We start from the raw sequence: 21,871 nt of genomic DNA, 5'->3' as shown, positions 1-21,871 counted from the left end.
ATCAGATATCCATCAACACGATAAAACTACCTTAATACCAATTTACAATTGTAGCACATATCCGCCCCACTATTTCTTATTTTATTTCTTTTTTTTTTTAATTACCACCAAATAAAAGAAAGCTTAAAACCAAAGTACGAAAAACAGCGGCGATGTAGTTATAACCGAAAAAAAAAAAAAACAAGAACTGCTTTATTTTGCCTTTTCTTCTTCATTAGCCACATCTGTAGAAAATGCACAAAAGTTACCGCCATAAAGGTCAAACTGTGTATCATGACAAGATATTCTTTTTCACTCAGCGGTGTTTGTTGCTTTTCGCCTTTTCAGCTCCAAAGAATTTGACCCGTAATTATCATTCAGCAGCAAATCATCTATCTATCGGTTTGCTTTCTTCTAAGTGATAGGTTGTAATGTCTTATTTAATTGTTATCTTCCGATCGACACGATCTTAACCCCCCCCCCCCCCCCCCCACGCAACATGTGAACCTGAGACACTACCGTGCAAATACATTATTCCTTCTTTTTCAACCATTACCGTCCCCTCCCTCCCTAAATTTCGTATTGTTGAAGGTGATGAAATGCCGAGAATTCAAAGAATTTCCTGTTTATTCTGATATTCAAAGGAAGTATCAGGTTTAGAAGCAGAGCAAAGTTACAAACGTGTCTTCACGGGTCATTTTCGAGCACGTTCGATCACTGTGTCCAAAAATGTCCTCTAAAAATAATGGTTCATCAGTTAGCCCAGGCACAGTGTTGTCTGTGTTTTGTTTGCTTCTTTACTCCGCTGGATTCATTAGAATCGAGCTGAAGTTTAATGATCACGATCAAAGGTTGGAAGCTGTCGAGGAAGTCATTGCTAAGCTGAAACATGGCGTGGTGCAGACTTCGAATAAAGGTATGGTATCTGTGGAGTTATTTCAAACGTAGCCTGCGTAGCTGGCGGTATTGTTGGGTTTTAAAGCGCCCACCAGCAAGCGGCGAAGCCGCGACAACGAGCGGCGCAGCCGCGAGTGGCTTGGGGGGGAGAAGCTGAAATACTTCTCCCCCCCAAGCCACTCGCGGCTGCGCCGCTTGCTTGTGGGCGCTTTAAAACCCAACAATATCGCCAGCTACGCAGGCTATTTCAAACGTAAAACCTATTTTTTTTTTCAGATTCGATCCTCTTTCTGCGTTAGCTATCGTCTGAACAAATTACATTAAAGACGTTTTTGTTCAACAGAAGTCAGAACTGAAGAACATTCCGTTTATAGACTCGAAGCTTGAAACCAAATATCTCACAATACTGTAGCGACTTCCTAATTATTTTTCAATGTCTACATGTTAGTACTATAAAGTAAGAAAAACGATTCTCTAACACTCCAATTGAATAATAAAAACTCAAAGTAATAAAATGTTTTTTCGACAGTCACGTTGCATGTATAGGAATCGACTTTAATGAATTGATTTTACGTCGTACCATCTTGCTTGATCGTCACAATAATGGTTGACTTAGCGTCTGGCGTTTTATCGTTACAAGCGATGCTTGCATTCACTTAACTTAGATACCTTATTTAATTTCTTTACTTTAATTAATAGCGCAGAGTAATATATTTAACACTTTCTATACGATAATCACCTCAATTAAAATTTTGTTTTTCACTTGCCTGTCAGACAAAAAGTCACGCGTGATGGTTGCGAACGCTCCTGGCACAAGCTAACGAAACAACAAAAAATGAACAAGTAGTCGCTCTAAATAAACACCGAGAACTGATATCATGGCTTGCTGTTGCATTTAGAACGCGAACCTGGTTAATGAATTTTCTGTGTATCGTAAATCTATTTTACATGTTTAGCTGTTGCAAAATTCTGACCTTAAGAGAAAAATGAATATCTAAGTTATTAATTTTAAAAGATGTCTACCTCTGAGTCGTGCAATAAGCCTTTCACGACTGATTATTTGCTCTGAATGGAAGACATTATTAGTCTCCTGAAGCCTTTTAGCCCAAAGATGTAATCCACGAGTGCTTAGCAAGGTTACTGGACATTTGATACGCGAAACTAAAAAAAAAAAGAAAAAGATTGTGCATAGACTCGTATCTCTAAAGCTACTTCTTTTAAGTTTGCCCTGATTTTACTTTACTTCACTTTCCAACCCTTCTTCTCTACTATCTCTTTTATAACGGAAAGTTATTGATAAAAAATATAAAGTAGACACCAGAATTGATTTTTGATGCATGAACTTGGCCCGAGTTTCATCAAAACAAAAACCCATCCATTGTTAATTAACGTAACAATGGATGAATTTTTGTTTGTAATTTTCAATCAGTTCCATAAAAGTCCGTTTATACGGCCTCCCAAAGGCTTATATCTGGAAGAATATTATATCTTCATGTGATTCTCTGATTGACTTCTTGCTGGATGATTTGTTTTGCATTTTATATCGCTAAAGCATGCTGGAATAGTAGAACTTATTTTTTAATTTTATGTCGTTTTGTTAGAAAGTTTCACGAATTTTTAAATTACATTAGTAAAATTAAAAAAGGGTATGAAATATATCAAATACTTTCCCATTAAGTGTTGCTTGAAATATTATTTTTATCTCGTCATTTATAAATTATTTATATATAAGTGATTCATTCATAAATTTGCATTAAAAAGTATATTTACATTGGGTGTAACTGATGCGCATCTCTCTCATTTCTGTCGAGGAATTTCACCATTACATTCTGAGAAGAAGAGGACAAACAGCGAAACAAAACTCCACAGAATTACACGGAGTATTTCCAGTAATCTGCAATTGAATAATTCAGCCAACATGAAAGAAGTTTTAGAAGACGTTGTGACGTCAAGTTTTAAAAAGATGTGTCAGAACAGTGGGAGCTCCAGCGTTTGTCCACGAGGGAGGCCCGGACCTCCCGGAAGGAGAGGAAGAAAAGGTTCACAAGGAATCACGGGAGAGCCAGGTCAGGCTGGGAAGCAAGGAGTTATGGGACCACCAGGAATACGAGGAGAAAAAGGAATTAAAGGAGATATCGGGCCACCAGGTATCCCAGGGATTCAAGGTGAACCAGGAGAATCCATTTCTGCTCCAAAGGTGACAATTACTTCTTCGCAACTGACTGTCAACGAAAGCAACACTGTTGTTCTCTTTTGCTCTGCTGCTGGAAATCCCGCTCCCCAAGTATCTTGGTCCAGAGTCAGTGGCTCGTTACCTAGCAACAGAATCAAATTGATGTCACATGGACTGCTGCAGATTACTAATGTTCGGCTAGAGGATGCTGGGAACTACAAATGCTTGGCCCGAAATATTCTGGGAGAAGATGAAAAAGCTGCAAATCTTGTTGTACAAAGTATGTCATTTAAATATTTTTTTCACCTTCCTTAGACTTTAGAGGTTCATCCATTATGTTTCATAATCCGATTATGATTTTGATAATCAAAAATGATTTACCTTGATTTTTGCAACATATTGCATCGGCGATCGATTGTTGCTGTTTTTAGCGGAAGGCCAAAAAAGTATAACCGAAGGATATACCTTATTATAGGAAACTAACAATGCATGAAATTAACGCGAACTTCAAAAATTCGCGTTAATTTCATGTACCTTAATTTACGTCATTGTTAATTTAAATCACACTATTTTACAGCATTGTTATTTTAAGACATTTTTATTTCCGGCAGAGTTATATCTGTATGCCTTCTATATGTACCTTAATTTACGTCATTGTTAATTTAAATCACACTATTTTACAGCATTGTTATTTTAGGACACCTTTATTTCCGGCAAAGTTATATCTGTATGCCATCTACGTCCCCGTCAAAGCTGCAGGAATAACAGAGAGAGTGGAAAAGGCCAGGATGGGATGTATTCCATCCCTGGACCCACTCATTGTATATTAGTCACTATTTGGTCTGTTTAAACCGATTTTTTCAATGTTGTGTATATGGCTTATCGAATTAAACCTCAAGTTCTGTTGTTGGACTTTGTTGTTTGGTCTTTTGACTAGCGCAGGTTGCTAAAAAAAAATACTACACATCAAATTCGCGTTAATTAAATGCATGTAAACATAAATTTTCGACAATTTTCGGCGTTAATTTTATTATGCGTACATTTTGTTCGCGGTGTTAAAATGCTTCGTTATATTCCTATAATAAGGTATATAATTTTAAATGATTCATGGAATTTATCCATTATGGATAAGTATGTTGCTATTAATTATTTCACTGCAGGTCGGCCCAAGGTTTCTCTCTCGCTTGGTCCATCGTACGTTGAAAAGGGCAAGACTATCAACTTACCAACTTGTCACGTGACTGGCTTTCCGCCAGCTGTGATCACGTGGTCTAAAGTGCGCGATGAATTATCGAAAACGAGATCTGTTTTCAAAGACGGACAGCTGTCAATAACAAATGCCCAGAAGCAGGATTCTGGTTTGTACAATTGCAAAGCGTCAAATATCTTAGGACAAGCATCAGCTGTTACTCAACTTCGTTGTTGTGGAGCTGCCACATTTTACAGTCAGTCCGCCTGCGCAGCTAAAAGAGTTTACAAACCAAAATGTTAGAGTCCCTTGTCAGGCTACCGGGGACCCCAAACCCACAGTCACGTGGTTGAAAGAAAACGGCGAGCTGCCTTCTGGAAGATCAAAAGTTAGGGAAGATGGAACACTTCAGATCTGGAATGTCAAAGAGGAAGACTCTGGAATTTATACATGTACGGCGTCATCGGCGGTGGTGTTTAAGCCGTCTTCTGCAAAAATGAAGCTGACCGTGACAACAGGAGGTACGATTTTACTAACTATTGTTTAACTTACCATAGCGGATAGCTAGACTCTATTGAGTAGCACCTTTTTATGGCAAGAACTTAGACTCTTTCTTCCTTTACTCCCATTGATAGTTAACATCGCCATTTTGTAACCTAAGAAATTAGTAAACCTTAAACATGGTTCATATTTTTTAAAATGTGAATTCGGGGGAAACGCGCTTACTTTATGGCTAGGTGACTGGACTTCCGATCAAGAGGTCTGGGTTCCAGCGCCGGCCAGGGTCCTTGTGGCGTACTTTTTTGTACCAGACACTTTACTCTTACAGTTCCTCTCTCCGCCCAGGGAGTAGGAATGTGTACAGCCGAATTTTAACATACAACTGATAAAAATTCCGAAGGTTATACCTGCATCGTACTTACACCTCATACAAAGGGAGAGGTAAAACTAGTCGTTACATGCTGTGGAAATCTGCAGAGTTAAAAATATCAACTTTAAACTTTCTAATAATAAATAATAATAATAAATAATATTTTAAGAGGAGGCCTCCAATCACCTAGGGGGTGGTTTTCAGGAGGGTCCTCTGAGAAAATAAATGTTAAACATTAAAATACATTAAAATCTAAAATACAATAAAAAGACAAAACCTATGTTGTATGCTAACTAAGATTAAAAACTAGGAATTAAAATACTACTAACTAAGGTTAAACATGGGAAATAAAAAAAGTATTAAAATCTAAAAGGAAGTACAAATGTCACAGATCTAAAATATAAAATAACTACCTACTGTCCTAAAAAAAAATAATTACAAATAGTTATCTATTAATTATCGATTAGAACAAAATGCCATGAAAGGTTACGTAATGAAATAATGAAAAAGTGTTGGTTGAAATCAACAATTTAAAACAAAAAAGACAGTCAAATCAATATTATTTTTTATATTATTGATATAAACCCTATCAGACCAAATTTAAATATGCGAGACCTGACCCAAAAATCGATACCCTTTTTCAGACAATACTCTTCTTGGAATCTGCGTCGGTTCTCGTAAACATCTGAGAAGGGCGTCAAATTCCCAGCGTTGTAAAATCGCACTTCTGAAGAGATGAATAATAACGATCACTATTAAACGTAGTTTATTCCGACAATTATATCTAATTGCTGACTTGACTGCACAAACAATACCCTATTTTAGAACAAAATGGTCAAAATCTTTTTCAGACCCAAACAGCTTGCAAGCCATACCCTTCCTTTATAAAGGGAGTGTCCCCTCCCGCCGAGTGAAGATGTTTCGTTTTATAAATATATATTGAATAAAAAAATCACGAAATTAAACTTATTTTGATATTTTGTTGCACAGTTGAACTGTTCTCCTCTTGAAGCTGTGTAGAGACATTTTCAGGGCGATTTTCTTCAGAAAGTAGAAACTTCCTTCTTGGAATAATGCCCATACAAATACATATTCTCCACAGTGTAGCGCAACATATTCTGATTAATATCATACGGTCCGAGTTTTTCCGCTCCCTCGTCTGTCCACGTGGAGGAAAATGAGAGGAGAGAGTGGATGAATTCTGATCGTCTGATAAACCAGGCTTAGCTCAACACTGCTGATGTTCAAAGTCATCTCAGATATGATTCAACTATAATCAACCAAGCTCTAGGATCGAGATTCTATGTTGTCTGTGAGTCACATTTATACCGGAAATACGCAATTATTAGGTGCTTTTAAACAAAAAATTATATATTGTTCTCAGGAACTACAGTGGAACCCCGATATAACGATATGTCAAGGGAACGGTAAAATTATATCGTTATATCGAGGAATCGTATATCGAAATTCCCGATATAACGATATGGCCGTAAAATAACCAAAAATATCGTTATATCGGGGTAAACCTAAGATATACTTCTTTAATTGGATAAAAGGCTAAGAATACAGCATCATTTTCGTATATCATCGTAAAAAGCTGTTTTCACAAACGTTAGATATAACTCGATTACTGGATTAAATTCATGGTGACTTTGCACTGATATTATTGTTATATCGGAGAAGGTTTTGCGTTCGGACCGCTAAATTCTCATCGATATATATGGGTTATTGACCGAACAAGCTTGGTCAATAAAGGATTTATTATTTGACTTTTTTCGAGTACTGAAAAGGAAGCCGGTTGCATGCACAATCAATGGCGCACGCTCAAATCATTTCATTGGTTTAAAAGATTAACGAGTGACTGTCACATTCTTGAATGAATCGAGTTGAAGTAAAGCGACGCGACAACAGCGAAATTCAACTCTTTTTAACCGTCAAAAGGATATCGAAATATGCTAAAATTGCGAATCAACGTTGAGTTTGAAGCCTTTAAACAAGAATGTCCATTCCATCTGGCCGCCAGCTTTTGATTATTGGACGTTTTGCAGAGTATTTGCTCGCTTCTGGCGCTTTTGTGGTGCAAACCTGCCCTGACACGAGCTGAATATTGAAATTGTGATTGTTGAAAGCGTTTGGGACTTACCACTTCACGGGAAGAGCTTGAACTTTCCTACATCGTTGATATAAATGTTCGACCGACCTTATTTGACGCGAGCGTTAGTTGAGCGTTAGAGGCTTCGGTGAAAATATTTTTTTAAAAGCTTACAGTGCCTGGTACGGAGTGCCGTCCGCTTTCTTTCATTTGGAAGATTTTACACAAACGACAAGTTTGCTGAAGTCTTTATTCTTCAGCTATGTCACTGACTTTAAGTCGCTTTGCGTTTAAATTTTTTTATTATGTGGTTGTTGTGGCAAATAAAATTCACGAAACTCGTTAGCATTTGTTGATTAATTTGTTTGTTCTCAATATTTCACTTCAAGACCTATTTCTTTGTTATCGGACTCCATTTCGCTAGAAACAGACAGAAAATACTTGTGTTGTTTCGGAAAATACTTTCATAGCTCAAATTTACGACGGAAAAGCTTTTTGAAGTAGCGACGACGCAACTGAAAAGTTTTTTCGCTTGCGGGAACACAGCGGGCGATCCCGAGAGGTCAAGATGGCTCCATCTTGACCGCTCGGGTAGCCAATCAAAGCACGGGATTCGTTTCATCTCGATCGCTCACGGAGCTAGTTGACCCTCGGACGTACAAGGGTGGGTGGATGCCACCCCCCCCCCCCCCCATATGTTTTTTTCCAAATTTTGAGAAAACGATTAACTCTACAGTACTGAAACTTTCAGTAGCTGTTCATTTGTCCTTTGCCGAAATTATGATATGTCAACCATGTGTCAGGTCTTGCCAAAAATCGTAATTTTTAACATTTTTCTTTATTTTTTCCATTTTTTTTAAACAGAATTGCACGATTTGTTTATTTTAACATTCCATAAGCATTCTGACTTGATTTTGCATCAATTTCCGCTATTTTGTGACTTTCTAAGAAAATGTTGAAATCCAAGATGGCGGATCCAAGATGGCGGCTCTAATGACGTCACAGCCAATTAAAATCATGCCATCTTGTAGAGTAAGCTACGGGCTTTCTTATGAGGGCAAAATAATTCCGCTGCGCCTTAATATAACGAAAACTCCGGGGAGGGGTTCCATCCCCCCCCCCTTGTACGATGGTGGGGGTATGACTTTGTTTGTACGTCCGAGGGTTAAATAATAAATCGGGAATATCGTGATATCAAAGATTGTTATATCGGGGTTCTGTCCCATACATTATATTGTAACTTTTGTAGGGACATAGAATATTTATTAAATAAACACCTTCAGGCGGCTGATATATTGGATCATAATGCCCGAGGCTGAAAGATTGTCGAAAAACAGTTGGCCGAGAAGAGAAGCTTCGAGGGCAACTGTGAAATTTTGAGGACAATCTTTCAACCAAGGGCATTATTCTCCAATACACCAGCAAGCCAGAAAGGGGTTTATTTATTTTATAACCCTCCGATTTATTTCTACAATTCATCGCCAGTAAATTCATAGGAAAAAACCTACGTAATAAACCCGGCTTAACTGTGATCGGAACAAATGTAAGTTGATTGGTTTACGTGATATTTAACTCTGTGATTTCATTAAAAGTAAGAATTGAATAAGGTGACTTCATTCGCTTGTTTTGTGCCTGCCTACAAAATCGGGCGACGAATATCAAATCGGACGGGGTATATTCGCTGATACCCGTCGTCCGATTTTGTACCACGTGATGCGTTTTGTCCAATGAGCGCGCGCCCAAAAATTAATGGGTGGGTTATAATCATCGTTATACCGGGAATATCGCATCCTCGGAGACCCAGGGGCAGTTAGTGGGGGCGGGGAAAAGTCTATACGGGCGGAAAAAAATCGGCGAAGAAAAGTCAAGAACAAAAAAAATAGCCCCTGGGGACAACCTCTTACCGGACCAGTTCCAAAAGGACGCCGTCGTTCTGGCTTCTGATTGGTGCCAGAAAACCTTTGTTATTTTCTGCCCAATCAGAGAGCAGCAAGACCAGGAGTCGTTTCGTGTGTTCTTACACGGATAGATACACGAAGCCCAGTTGGTCGCCATGTTTTCTGTTCGATGAAGCTACAGTTGTAGGAGAAAAGTTGCAGTCACAGATGTAGGGGAAATCGTTCGGCATATCTGCAAGAAACTTACGCGAAATACGCTGGATCTTCGTAGGTATCGTACACACACCGATTAACTGATGTCGATATATAAACTTGAACGTGTTTTGAAATTCGCTTTCTTTGGCTGGACAAACGTACAGTTTCTTTCTCCTGCTTCCTCGCATCACTTGCTGTGACTGAAACTGTGTCAATGCAGAGTATTTTTTTTTTATTATTATTGCACGGGCCAGGCAGGTATGTCAAGCAACGGACAGCTTCGTGTACGAGTGCACCAATGCTATCGAGCGCCATGTGGGTAAGCTTACTTGTTCACAATGAGTAATATTCATTTGGAAGAAAATTGCCATGACGGTCGAGTCTATTCTTTTGCTTTTGTTAATAAAAAGAGAAAGAGAAACCTTGTGGTCGAGTTTCTGAAATTATTTAAATTTTTCAAATATTATTTTACCCCTTCCGGTTCCTCAGTATGTATATAGAGGTATATACATGTACTATCTTAGAGAGTATGGTGCATATTTACATAGTGAAGTTTTGCCTGTAAGAGCCTAGAAGATTAACAACCCACAGCCTGAAATTTACCATTTAGACACCCATTTTTATAAGAACCAATTCCATCTAAAATTTGGAAAATATTCTTATTTGGTAGGCAAGTATTATTTTCATTATTCCCCAGTGTGAAATACTACCTCTTTGTGGTTCACTGCACCAAAGTGGCTCATTAAATATCTACCACTAGTCACCTAAACTTTGGGAATAACTCCTATTACTTATATTTGGCTATCAACCTGTGTTCACATGTAGAAAAAGTGAAATTGTACAAATAACTACTTTACTTCCTTACCTCAAATGCTGCATTCAAAGTGTAAATATGGCAGCCCTGTTTTATACCTTACAAAACTACTTTGTTGCATGTCCCTATAACTTGTATACCTTATCTTTCAAATATGAATATTGTCAATTACCCCAGTAAAAGCATCATACATGATGAATGAATTACCAGTAAATTGTATGGCCTGATAGACAACAAGGATTTGAATCCAAAGGACTGTGTCAAGCACAGATCAGTCACTCTTGCTTGGAATTGGACAAGGAATGTACGAATTGTTTGGAAAAAGTCTTTATTGAAATATGCATTTCCCTGGAAGATCTCAAAAAAATTAAATCGTCAAAACAGATGAAAGAATGGGAATGCAATGCCATCGCATTGCATTCTAAGAGGTAAATGTAGACTCTAGTACTCTTTAATACTTGTTCCACCTAGTACTATGTTCATCTGTTTGGCTTTGAGGTTGTGTGTTATTGTTTTGAAGTGACAATACTGTTTCAAAACAAAAAATGGCTGCAAAGGTAAATGGGTAGCCTATTAGGGCAAGAAATTACACAAATGCCTGATGTTCTACACCTTGTTGGTCTTTCTCCTTTTCTTGTTTGAACACAAAAAAGGTTTGTTTTAAGATCTTTGTGTTTTGTTTACATGTTTCATGATTGCAGTTGCTAAAAACATCACATCAATCCTGGCAGTAAACAGGATATTTCTTATAGGGAACTACAGTGTAGGGTTAACTTCCACAAGCCTTGTAGGTCATGAGCAGAGCATCTGGGATTTACTTACTGGGATGTCATAGTTTCATTGCATGTTGGGAGATTTGAAATTACAAGTTTGCCTGTGTCACTGACTGAAAAATCACCATGATCATTGAATTGCCAGGCATGTTTCTATCACTGTGCAGCACAGCTTGAGTTGAAAATATAACAGTGGCACCTGATCCTGGTATGAACAACATACCCGGTATGTAAATACATCAGTGATCATTTTCACCTAAACTCTGAAGTTCAAAACCCAAAGATTGCTTTTTTGCTGCCATCAATCATAATAATGGCAGTAACCCACAAGCCTTAAAAAACAAAAAAAGGCCAACAGATTTGACCTGGTTTAAATGTCTCCCGTGACTGGTCCGCTTAGATGATTGACAGTAGCAAAAACTGTAAACCGGTTTAGCGGTTGATTGAGCTGAGTTCATGTTACTGAAAAGCACAATAAGTATACAGTATCTCAATCTGTATTATCAAAATGAAGACGTCATTGTTTTTCAAAGGCATTTTGAAAACCACTTGTCAATCAATCAATTTACTTCATCCCATTTATCATCACACAGAGACTGAGCTAGACTGGGCAGAGGCACACAGGCTATAAATTGTTTTTAGTTATACAGTTAAAAACACTACATCTCAAAAAACAGTCAGGTCCATTGATGAGGAAGTGGTTTGGAAGAATTCTGTGACTCAACATTAATTATAATAATATTGATTTTAATTGTGCAATTTTCATAAATCATTTGCACTTTACAAAATTAAAATGACATTTCACGAATAAAAATCAGTGAAAACATCCGATTAGAATTAAAAACTAAGATTTAATAAACAAGTTAAGCTTATAAATAAGTGCATTTACATTTAGCTTCATTTGCACGTTTATGCCAGGGAAAAAAACCGAATTACATCATGAAATTCACTGTTCTCAAAGAAAGCTGAAGAAAGTTGTGCTCCTCTCGTACACGAAGCTGCCCGTTGCTTGACATACCTGCCTGGCCCGTGCAATAATAATAAAAAAAAAATACTCTGCATTGACACAGTTTCAGTCACAGCAAGTGATGCGAGGAAGCAGGAGAAAGAAACTGTACGTTTGTCCAGCCAAAGAAAGCGAATTTCAAAACACGTTCAAGTTTATATATCGACATCAGTTAATCGGTGTGTGTACGATACCTACGAAGATCCAGCGTATTTCGCGTAAGTTTCTTGCAGATATGCCGAACGATTTCCCCTACATCTGTGACTGCAACTTTTCTCCTACAACTGTAGCTTCATCGAACAGAAAACATGGCGACCAACTGGGCTTCGTGTATCTATCCGTGTAAGAACACACGAAACGACTCCTGGTCTTGCTGCTCTCTGATTGGGCAGAAAATAACAAAGGTTTTCTGGCACCAATCAGAAGCCAGAACGACGGCGTCCTTTTGGAACTGGTCCGGTAAGAGGTTGTCCCCAGGGGCTATTTTTTTTTGTTCTTGACTTTTCTTCGCCGATTTTTTTTCCGCCCGTATAGACTTTTCCCCGCCCCCACTAACTGCCCCTGGGTCTCCGAGGATGGGAATATCGTTATATCGAGGATTGTTGTATCGGGGTTCCACTGTATATTTGAAGTGCTCAGTGTATAGCAGTATGACTATGATTCATTTGCTCACCAGTTGTTCCATAACTCTTACACAAATGTAACGCAGTAACACGATTGTTCTGTTTTATATTTGTCGTCCAGTATGTGGAGCTGTAGGTGTAGAGGACAGGAACACAATACCAGATGCTAGAATGACGGCAAGCACATTTAACAGCAAATATTATTATCCACACTACGGCCGGTTGAATGGAAACAAGGGATATGGAGCATGGTGTCCAAAGACCAAATCTGACAGAACAGACTATCTTCAAGTTGATATGGGTGCAGTGCACTCTATTTGTGCGGTGGCGACACAAGGAGGCGAGAGTTACGGTGAACGGGCCACCAGCTACAAATTATATTTGTCTACCGACGGGATAACGTGGAACGCCTACAAACAAAATAATGTTGAAAAGGTGAATTATGAAGAACTGGATTTCTTGTATTTAAAATAAACAAGTAATTTCTGTTTAGTATCATCTTTACATGAATTAACAAGTTGTATCACAGTGAGGATTCGTTATGGCTCTGAATGAAAAAAAAAAACAACACAAAAAACAACAACAACACACGATTAGAGCTCCATCTCAATAGTTGATTGTAAAGTCTGAAATGCTTTCCTTTTTTTTTCATTCGCAGGAGTTCCCAGGAAACACAGATAAAAATACTATTGTGAAGCATTCACTCAGTACTGACGTCAAAGCCAGATTTGTTCGGTTTTATCCTGTCACATACTTCGGCTTTCCTGGTTTGAGAGTGGAAATATTTGTGCGAAAATAACTAAATAAAACACTTATGAAATTAAGCACTTTGTTGAAGTATAAAAATTGAATTTATAGCAGTCACACATTCAGCGTTGTACAAATTGCAGTTGTTGCAGACGATTTGATTTTATGTTGCTCTATCGATCTAAGCTTCTTTGGCTTCTAGAAGAGTTAAGAGTGTTCTTGCGTTGCATTTTGTTTTCGCTGTTTAATGTCTGTTAGTTTATATTGATTTCACTTTCTAGCATTAACGGAGTTCTCGACCATGATTTGCTGAATATACCGATTTTTGTGCGTATTTTTTTTTCAGTTTGTCACCCTGTTCTAGCAAAGTTGATTTTTGTTTGATTTTGTAAAAGTTTTGTAGTAGTCACAATATATATAAATTTACAATAAATAATGTTTTTAACTTCACCGTCTGGAGGTAATGGTAAAGAAATTAATGAAGTGAAGACATGATGAGGGAAATTTGCTTCAAAATGAAGAAAACTTCAAAACCAAATGCGCAAAATAGCGAAAATGTAGTGATAAACCAGAAAGGAACAAGTGACGGATTTACTTTGCGTAGTCTTTGAAAGATTAATTATTCGTGGATAAAGTAACTGCCATAAGGTCACATGGAACTTCTTACCGTTGGTGTATGCTTTGGGCACCTTTTAGCCTAGAAAAACGATAAACTTGACTCGTAAATTGCCATTCGTTTTAACTATCATTCTGCTGCATACCATCTGAAGTGGTTTGGTCGGTTTGTTACATTCAAAAATACATTTGTAGTGAATCTGTTTTTGTCGGTACGATTCGGAATCTTTCAAGCTGTGGTTCGTATTTTTGCAAGACGCAGTCCAAGCAAAATACGCATGGCGAGACCAAAGGTGCCTGAACAGCTACCGAGGAGTACCAAAAAGGTACGATTAGATAGTTGCCATTCCCAAATTCGACCAAAAATATGGCGATATGAGGTCAGTGATTTGGTATCTCAGAAAATGACACAAATATTCTGATTATTAGTTAAAGGAGCAGTGTCACTGCCGTATATTAATTCATTTTTCTTATTTAATTGAAAATGAAGGAAACTTCAAAATAATAGTTTTCTAACATAGGAAAAAACAAAGACGTACTAAAATTACCAAGAATGGTTTCAACTGATAAAGATTAAGACAAATTTCGAACGACAACTTTAAAAAACTTGCCAATTGTTTCAAACCGTATTGTCCGTGACGTAGCTCCTCTCTTTGATATTTTGGCCATGACAACTAGTGATATATTAAACAATTGCTCTCAGCCGACCTCACCCCCTCCAATAAACACGCGTATTCCCATTTTGGAAAAAAAAAATGGAAATGGTTATTTTCTGTACATTTCGATGCTTCGACGGACTACACTGCAAATAAACCAAAAAAATCCCCTTCTTATTTGACCTTTCCCGTCCTCTTCCTTCCTCTCTCCTATTGCTAGAGAATTTCAGAGAATTTCCTGTTTATTCTGATACTCAAAGGAAGTATCACGTTTATAAGCAGTGCAAAGTTACAAACGTGTCTTTACGGGTCATTGTTGAGCACGTTCGATCATAGCTGTCGAGGAGCTCATTGCTCAGCTGAAACACGGAATGGCGGAGACTTCAAATAAAGGATGGTGTCTTGGGAATTATTTTCCCTTGCCTAGTGTCTCAATATATTAAATTAAATTCGTTTTTGTTCAACAGATATAACACTCCGTTATATACTTGTTAGACAAGGAATTGAAACCAAATATCTCACTGATACTGTAGCGACTTCCTTAAATCTTTTTCAATGTATACATGTTAATAATAAATCAAAGTGCCCGTTGGACTGTCTCGTGTTTCAGACTAGTAAATATACTTAGTACCCGTTTCTAACCATCATATAACCTTTTTTTCATTAAGAAACTGACTCTTTCACATTTATTGTCACTTCGATTACTACCACAAAAATAGGTCCGCAATGCGTACATGTGTCTAGTGGGTAATTGAGCCTAATGTATTATTGTATTTTGGCAGGATCAGGGCAGCGCATTAGGTACGATTTAGTTGACATAAAGTAGAGGTGTGGAGAAAGGGTTAAAATAACAGGCTTCAACAGTGTAGCAAAGAAATACAGGTAGAAGCAACAAGCATTTGCAAGGTCATCTGGAAAAGTTATCTTAAGAAGTTGTTAAATATTATTTTTGTAGCACAACCTAAGTGAGGCGCATGCTCTCATTGGTTAATTTAGCGTCTGCTATTTGCCCATGTGTGGACACTGATAGATACCTACAACTTGAGCGCGTGCAGTGGTGTTATGTGACATGGTGCAAGTGATCAATGCAGAAAAAAGAAAGTGTACCTACTAAAGAATTTTTTTTTAACTTTTTTTCAATTTTTCTACACATGAATTAAAAAAAAAACAATATCATTGATACACATCAAAGACTGGAAGATTGTTAACTGAACGCCAGTGCAAGCACACGCTTATGGCGAGGACGCATTTAAATTTATTAAAATGTACATACACATGCTTTTTGCTAATGACATTTTTACGTCGATAAAGAGACAGAAATCTCGAAACGTCCAATAATTTATTGGTTTTTCAGCACATTATACTTTTGTTCAGCTGTGTGCAACTGTAGCGAAAGCACATGGTGTCGACGATTGTTGACGTAGTTAAAGCCCTAATTTTTAAACATTTGATTGGTTCTGCTTGTCATATGTTGCTTACTTTGGGTTATGAGGAAATAATGAGTGATTATTGATTACTATTACCCAGAAATGAATACTCCCAAATACTTCGTGTACACTGTCACGTATGAGAAACCTTTAGTGGAACTTGTTGAGTATGACGTCATAGTTTGCCGTGTATGAAGCACTCACCCAAATTATTAGCGTTATAGCATTGTGTCTGTACTTCACACTAGAAACAAAAACTATTCCCGATTCTTACGACCAAAGTTCACAAAGAGTTAAATAAACTGTTAATACCCTATTTCAGAATAGCTTATTTAAGTTAAGGGAGTGTCCTTAAAGCTATTATTGAGAAATTTGAGAAATTTGTAATAGATCAATAGATTTCGGACTGACAAAATTATGAAGAGTCAGTTATAGTAATAAAATTGTCAATACACACGTGCAGGAGTGGTTGCGGGTTCCCCTCAGCCTGTGTGCATGATAAAAGTGCTTGAATACAACTTACAATAAGAAAAGTTGGCTGATATTGTCAGGTTTTTGTCATAGATTGCCCATAATAAATATGCAAAATTAAAACTGAATTACCATTCTGTCACACATACCAATTTATTGGCCAGAATTAGGCCTGATTTGCAGCTTATAATGAGCGCAAGGTAGAAAGATTGCCTAATTTTAATAAACAAAATTTGCAATGCAACATTTGTTGTCAACGTACGGGGTTAGTTCACATTATAAAAGGAGATGTGGCCAACAAATGTTGCAGATAAATTGGCGTTCACAAATGAACAAACTCATCATATTATTTGACAGAAATATTGCTTTTATTATGTGCATTTGCCTTGGGCACCAACAATGTTAAGCCTGGGGGACTTTTGTTGTTATATTTTGCATTCATGATAAATTTCAAATATAAACAAACGATTGAAACATTGGTGTTTTATTGTACAGAATACCGTAAACACAGTTTTCACTCAGTTAACAAGTTCTAGTACAGTTTTGCCCGTATAAAAACGCCACAGCTTTCGCAGACGTCTGGTCAATGAAAGGTGTTCACACTACAGGGGCGGCAAAGTTTCTAAGCAAATAGATCACCAATAAGCTTGTGTTAAATGGAGATTTTCCAATGCCTTAACAGGCTTTGGAATCTCCAAATGGGGCTTAATAGTTCCCATGCGAGGCTCAATCATCTGAATCATTCCCTTTAAGGGCTTTGTATTCCCAAGATGGGGCTTATGCTGCTCAATTTATATTTTCCGAAGCGGTGGATCGGTGATTCTCAACAGCGCTTCGAAGTTTTTTTGGCTCGCAGCAAGTACGACTAACTGCTGCTTGAAAGCACCTTTGAAAGCCTTTCATTCTACCAGACTGACACATTCTTCGAAAGCTGTGGCATATAAAAAAGTACCTTTTAAGAAATTCATAATAAAATTAGAAAACAACTGCTTTCCTCACTGAAATCATCTACAAATCTCCTCGACGATCGACGATATAAAGTTCGGGACATTTGCTTTTCAAATACAATTGCTCCACGACAAAATATATAAAGTTCGGAACATTTGCTTTTCAAATACAATTGGTCCACGCCGACAAAATATCGACGTGGTTACATTACGCGCGGGGTTTTTACTTCATTTTGACAGTCACGTGAGTGAAACTCCACTGAAACTTTAGCAGAATTGCGTCATTTTTTTGTCTTACATGAAGCGCTTATCCGACCTTGAACAGCTCTGCAACTGAAAGTGTCTATACTAGACACAAAAATGTAAAGCAATAGAAGACACATAATGATATTCATCAACATGACCAAGAACGATAGACCTTCCTTTCCTCGTCAAAAATTTGAAACAGACGTTTCGTGACTTTGAGTTTTGCTTTCGTGAACCGTACGTTTCGTGACTATGAGCCTTGCTATTAATAAGTTTTACGAAACACGAGTATATGTAACATGAGTAATGTTATCTAAGTATCAAGAAAAATGAAAACATACTCTAAAACGTGAAAGGAGTTCTAGTTTCCTTTGTTATTTAGAACGCAAACCGAAGCACGCTCACCGCATAGTAGTTTAAGAAGTTATAAGCCATTCGCAGTATATATATATTTTTTTATACTCCTGTTTTCAAAATTGCAGCGACATTTAGTTAAAATGCCATATTTTTTGTGACAGCTTTTTATTCTTATTGCCAACGAGACAGCTGAGCCAAGAGGCGAGGCTGTCGAGGTGGCAGAATCATAGAGCCGTGTGCGTATGAGTTTATAGGCAGAGAAAATCTTAAATTCTGCGTAAGGGACTTTTTTTTACCTTATTTGGGTGTAAGTAAACCCCATATTTGGGTTGTATTGTTCTTCCCAACTGGTTCCCAGTCTCTCACTCCTTTTTTTTATTTTTTTTTATTTTTTATTTTTTACTTTTATTATTTACAACACAAACATACTAATACTTACATATATATATGTATATACTATTACAAAAAAATTAAGACGCGGAACTCATATTAACTATGCTTACAATATTTACGAGACTTATGTTTTAACAAACTAAAGCTACGATTACACTTTAATGCTACACACTAGATCTACAATAAGGCTACGTTATTTGTACAATGCTACATGATACAAGGAAGGCCAGAAGTAAGCGAATAACAAAAAAAAAAATAAAAAAATATGTAAATAAAAAATAAAAAATAAATAAAAAATAAAAATAAAAGCGAAAAAATAAACAAGACAAACAATAAGATGCTCAAATACTTATTTGTGATTTGGATTTATGCTTTTCAATTTCAAGGTGACTTTTAAGTATAGCAAAAAAAGCTTCCCAGATATACTCTTCTTCTCTTCGTGACGCATTATAGATATAAAATTTAGCAATGATTAAACAGAGGTTTAAACCAAGGCGACGAGGAAGATCTTGAGTGAACCCGTAGATTATATCCTGTTCTGATAAGGTGATAAAGTCTGAGTGCTTTCTATTCCACCAGAGAGCAAACTGGGACCAAAGGGCTTGTACAAAAGAGCATGTTACAAAAAGGTGTTTCAAGGTTTGTTTCTCGTTACAAAGATGGCATTGCTCCTGTTGAACAAGTGAATCTCTAAAAAGAGTGGCATTATTGGGCAAAATGTGATGGATAATCTTAAGGTGGCTCGATACAGTTTTTTCTGGGCCATACCTACAATTTGCAATTGGCCTTTAAACGATCTTCCCTGACTCGGATCGATATGAAAATTACACCATATATTGTTTTAAGATTAAAGTTTACTTTGATATATATTTTAAAGTAATCGATATTTCCATGGCAACGATAAACAGAAAACTGCCAAATCAGTAAAACCTGATTTTTGCGTGAATCAGATTTGCCGCTTAAAAACTAATACCAGCATCTTAAACCATGATGTGCTGCAAATAAAATATTCAAGAATTAAAAAATTCTGTATGTTTGATTTCGAATAAATCGCAAAAATGTTTCAGATTGTACTTTTTGCGTAGCGATAAAAAATGAGCTGAGACACAAACACTACGTAGACGAAGTAATCTCAAATAACGCCAAAATGTGTATTAAAGTAATCTTTCGAAGTCGTGAAAGTTTTGTCGAGTTTCCACAACGCGATTATGAGAATTTGTTTTTTTCTTACGACCACTCATATTGTAATTTTCAGATAATTTTCGGTTTTAAGCGCTTGTTGAAAAATCTATAAAACGGCTCGATAGATTTTCTTTAAACTTCCAGCACGAAAGCTCGATAATGTAAAGAATTTTATCGCAAAGTTTTATTAGCATTGATTCACTGGAACGTTTTCAAACTAAACGATAAAGTAGGCCTTCGAGAAAATGAAAATCTTGCGTTACAATTCAAGGATTATAAACACATGCAAAAGATAAATCATAATGCCAAGGAAACAATAGAACCTGAGAAGACTTACACTATGAACTTAAAACCCATGAAAATCCACTGAAATTTTTCATGGAAAATTCATAGCTTTTTCATGGATTTTTCAGTAGATTTTAATGGTCAAATTTTCATGGGTTTTTCATGAAAATATACCATGAATACTGCATAAAAATTCCATGAAAATAACATGAAAATCCCCTTAATATTCAACGCTTCATGGCCCATGAAAAAATTCTAATTGACCAAAATACCCATGAAAATGCCATGAATCAAAATGAAGCCACCATGGTTTTTTAATGGCTTTTTCATGGTGATGAAAAATCCATGAATTTAAAAGCTCATTTTTCATGGTGTTGGAATTAATGGTGTTTTCATGGTGTCATTAAATTCATGCCCCATGAAAAACCCATTGTTTTCCCATGAACGGTAGAATATTAATGAGTCATGAAAAATGTAATGACTTTTCATGACATTTTCACTACCCATGAATTCAGCCCCTCACTTGCTTTTCATGAGGCACACAAAGACATGACCACCATGAAAATTTAGTTTTAACTGTTTTTCACAGTTGAATCAATTACATTTCTGGTGGTTGTTTAAATAAAAACAATAATAAATCAAAGAAAACATATAACAAACTTACCAAATAGGAGACTTCATACTGAATGTATATTAGATGCATGGTCTTCATTTCATTATCACATACTGTAGCTTCCACTCACTTGAGCAAGCAAAGGTTTTCCAAACAAGCCAACATCAGCTGAAGTTCCATAGGCTACTTTGCAATTGACTGTTCATTGCAACAAGCAAGTTAACATGTTAAAGCCGCCTTAATCTCTTTTAGTTTCTGATGCTATGTACTTAAAAACTAAATACATGTAAATGGCCGGCAAAGTAAGACAAGATGCTTTGTACCTCTTTGATCTTAAATTTATTAGACTAATTCCACTCAACAAAGCAATTTTCATTTTTTTTTTATCATTAATACAAATTAAATCCCAGCATCAACTGGGTGATTTAGTTTTGATTAATTTTAGAAACTAAAATTACATTGATTAATGTTTGCCTCTCCAAATACAATAGGAAGGATGATTTTAGGACAACAATTAATGGTTACAACTGCAATATTTTTTCGACACTTAATGAAATAATTATTATGTTATTTTTATTATTATTATTATGATAAATGAAAAATTTGAAAAATCCCTCATGATACATCTGCAAAAAAGTAAAAACAACAGTATATTAATATTGATAAAAACCTAAAACATAATGTACCGGTAGTCCAGATTAAATCTGTCAACCCCTACATGTAGGTACGTGTAAGGAAGTCCACACTAGTTTATGAAAGATACATGTGTATTTTCTACACCAGTTAGCCAAATGGCTTAAAAGACTAGATAAAGGTCATGTTTAATTCACCCTACGGATACATAAGCTTTAAGGTCTGACGAAAATGGCGTCAAGAGCAAAAGTGCCAAATATAAAGATTTCACATTGCAAAACTCAAAAATAATTACTGAGTGTGTAATAAAATTACACCCATTATGAATGTACATGTAACCTTGATGCAGTGACTGCAGTGCTATACATGTATATAGTCGAAATAACTGAGGGCCTTCTGTGTACGAATTTAACAAATTCTGGCTTCACTTCAGACCACATTTCAATCTTAACAGAAATGAACCAGACAGGATCAGCTTCTAGTGTATTTACATCTGATTGTTTTGGAACCAGTCTGGTAGGGATCCAAAACTGGACCTGCAAAATGCCAGGTCCAGTTTAATTTGGTTCCATTCCAGACTGGTTTCAAATTACATGTAGAATAAGATGGACCCAAATCTTTTAGAACTGGTCCCTTGTGTACCCAAGCTGAGAAGGCTACTATTTTTATACAGAAAGCTTATTACTGTGTGACAGTTTGGCTTCATGTGCATACATTTACTGTACATGCTTTAACGAATACAGCCAATCAGAAACCTACACAAAGAAAGTCATTGCATTATATCATTCT

At 36.7% G+C, this 21,871-nt stretch overlaps 1 pseudogene across 1 annotated transcript; it reads left to right on the top strand.

The window, feature by feature from the left end:
- Positions 1-595: 595 nt before the first annotated feature.
- Positions 596-13,662, top strand: LOC144658159 (uncharacterized; annotated as a pseudogene). Its single transcript, XR_013571651.1, has 5 exons — positions 596-895; positions 2,688-3,329; positions 4,210-4,759; positions 12,632-12,945; positions 13,169-13,662. The product of XR_013571651.1 is annotated as an uncharacterized LOC144658159 (transcript).
- The last annotated feature ends 8,209 nt before the right edge of the window (positions 13,663-21,871 follow it).

Source organism: Oculina patagonica, chromosome 6, assembly GCF_052425735.1.
Source record: "Oculina patagonica isolate OP01 chromosome 6, crgOcupat, whole genome shotgun sequence".
Classification (NCBI taxonomy): Eukaryota; Metazoa; Cnidaria; class Anthozoa; order Scleractinia; family Oculinidae; genus Oculina; species Oculina patagonica.
Note: the sequence above shows the minus strand (reverse complement) of the source record. Positions and strands in the feature narration are given on the sequence as shown.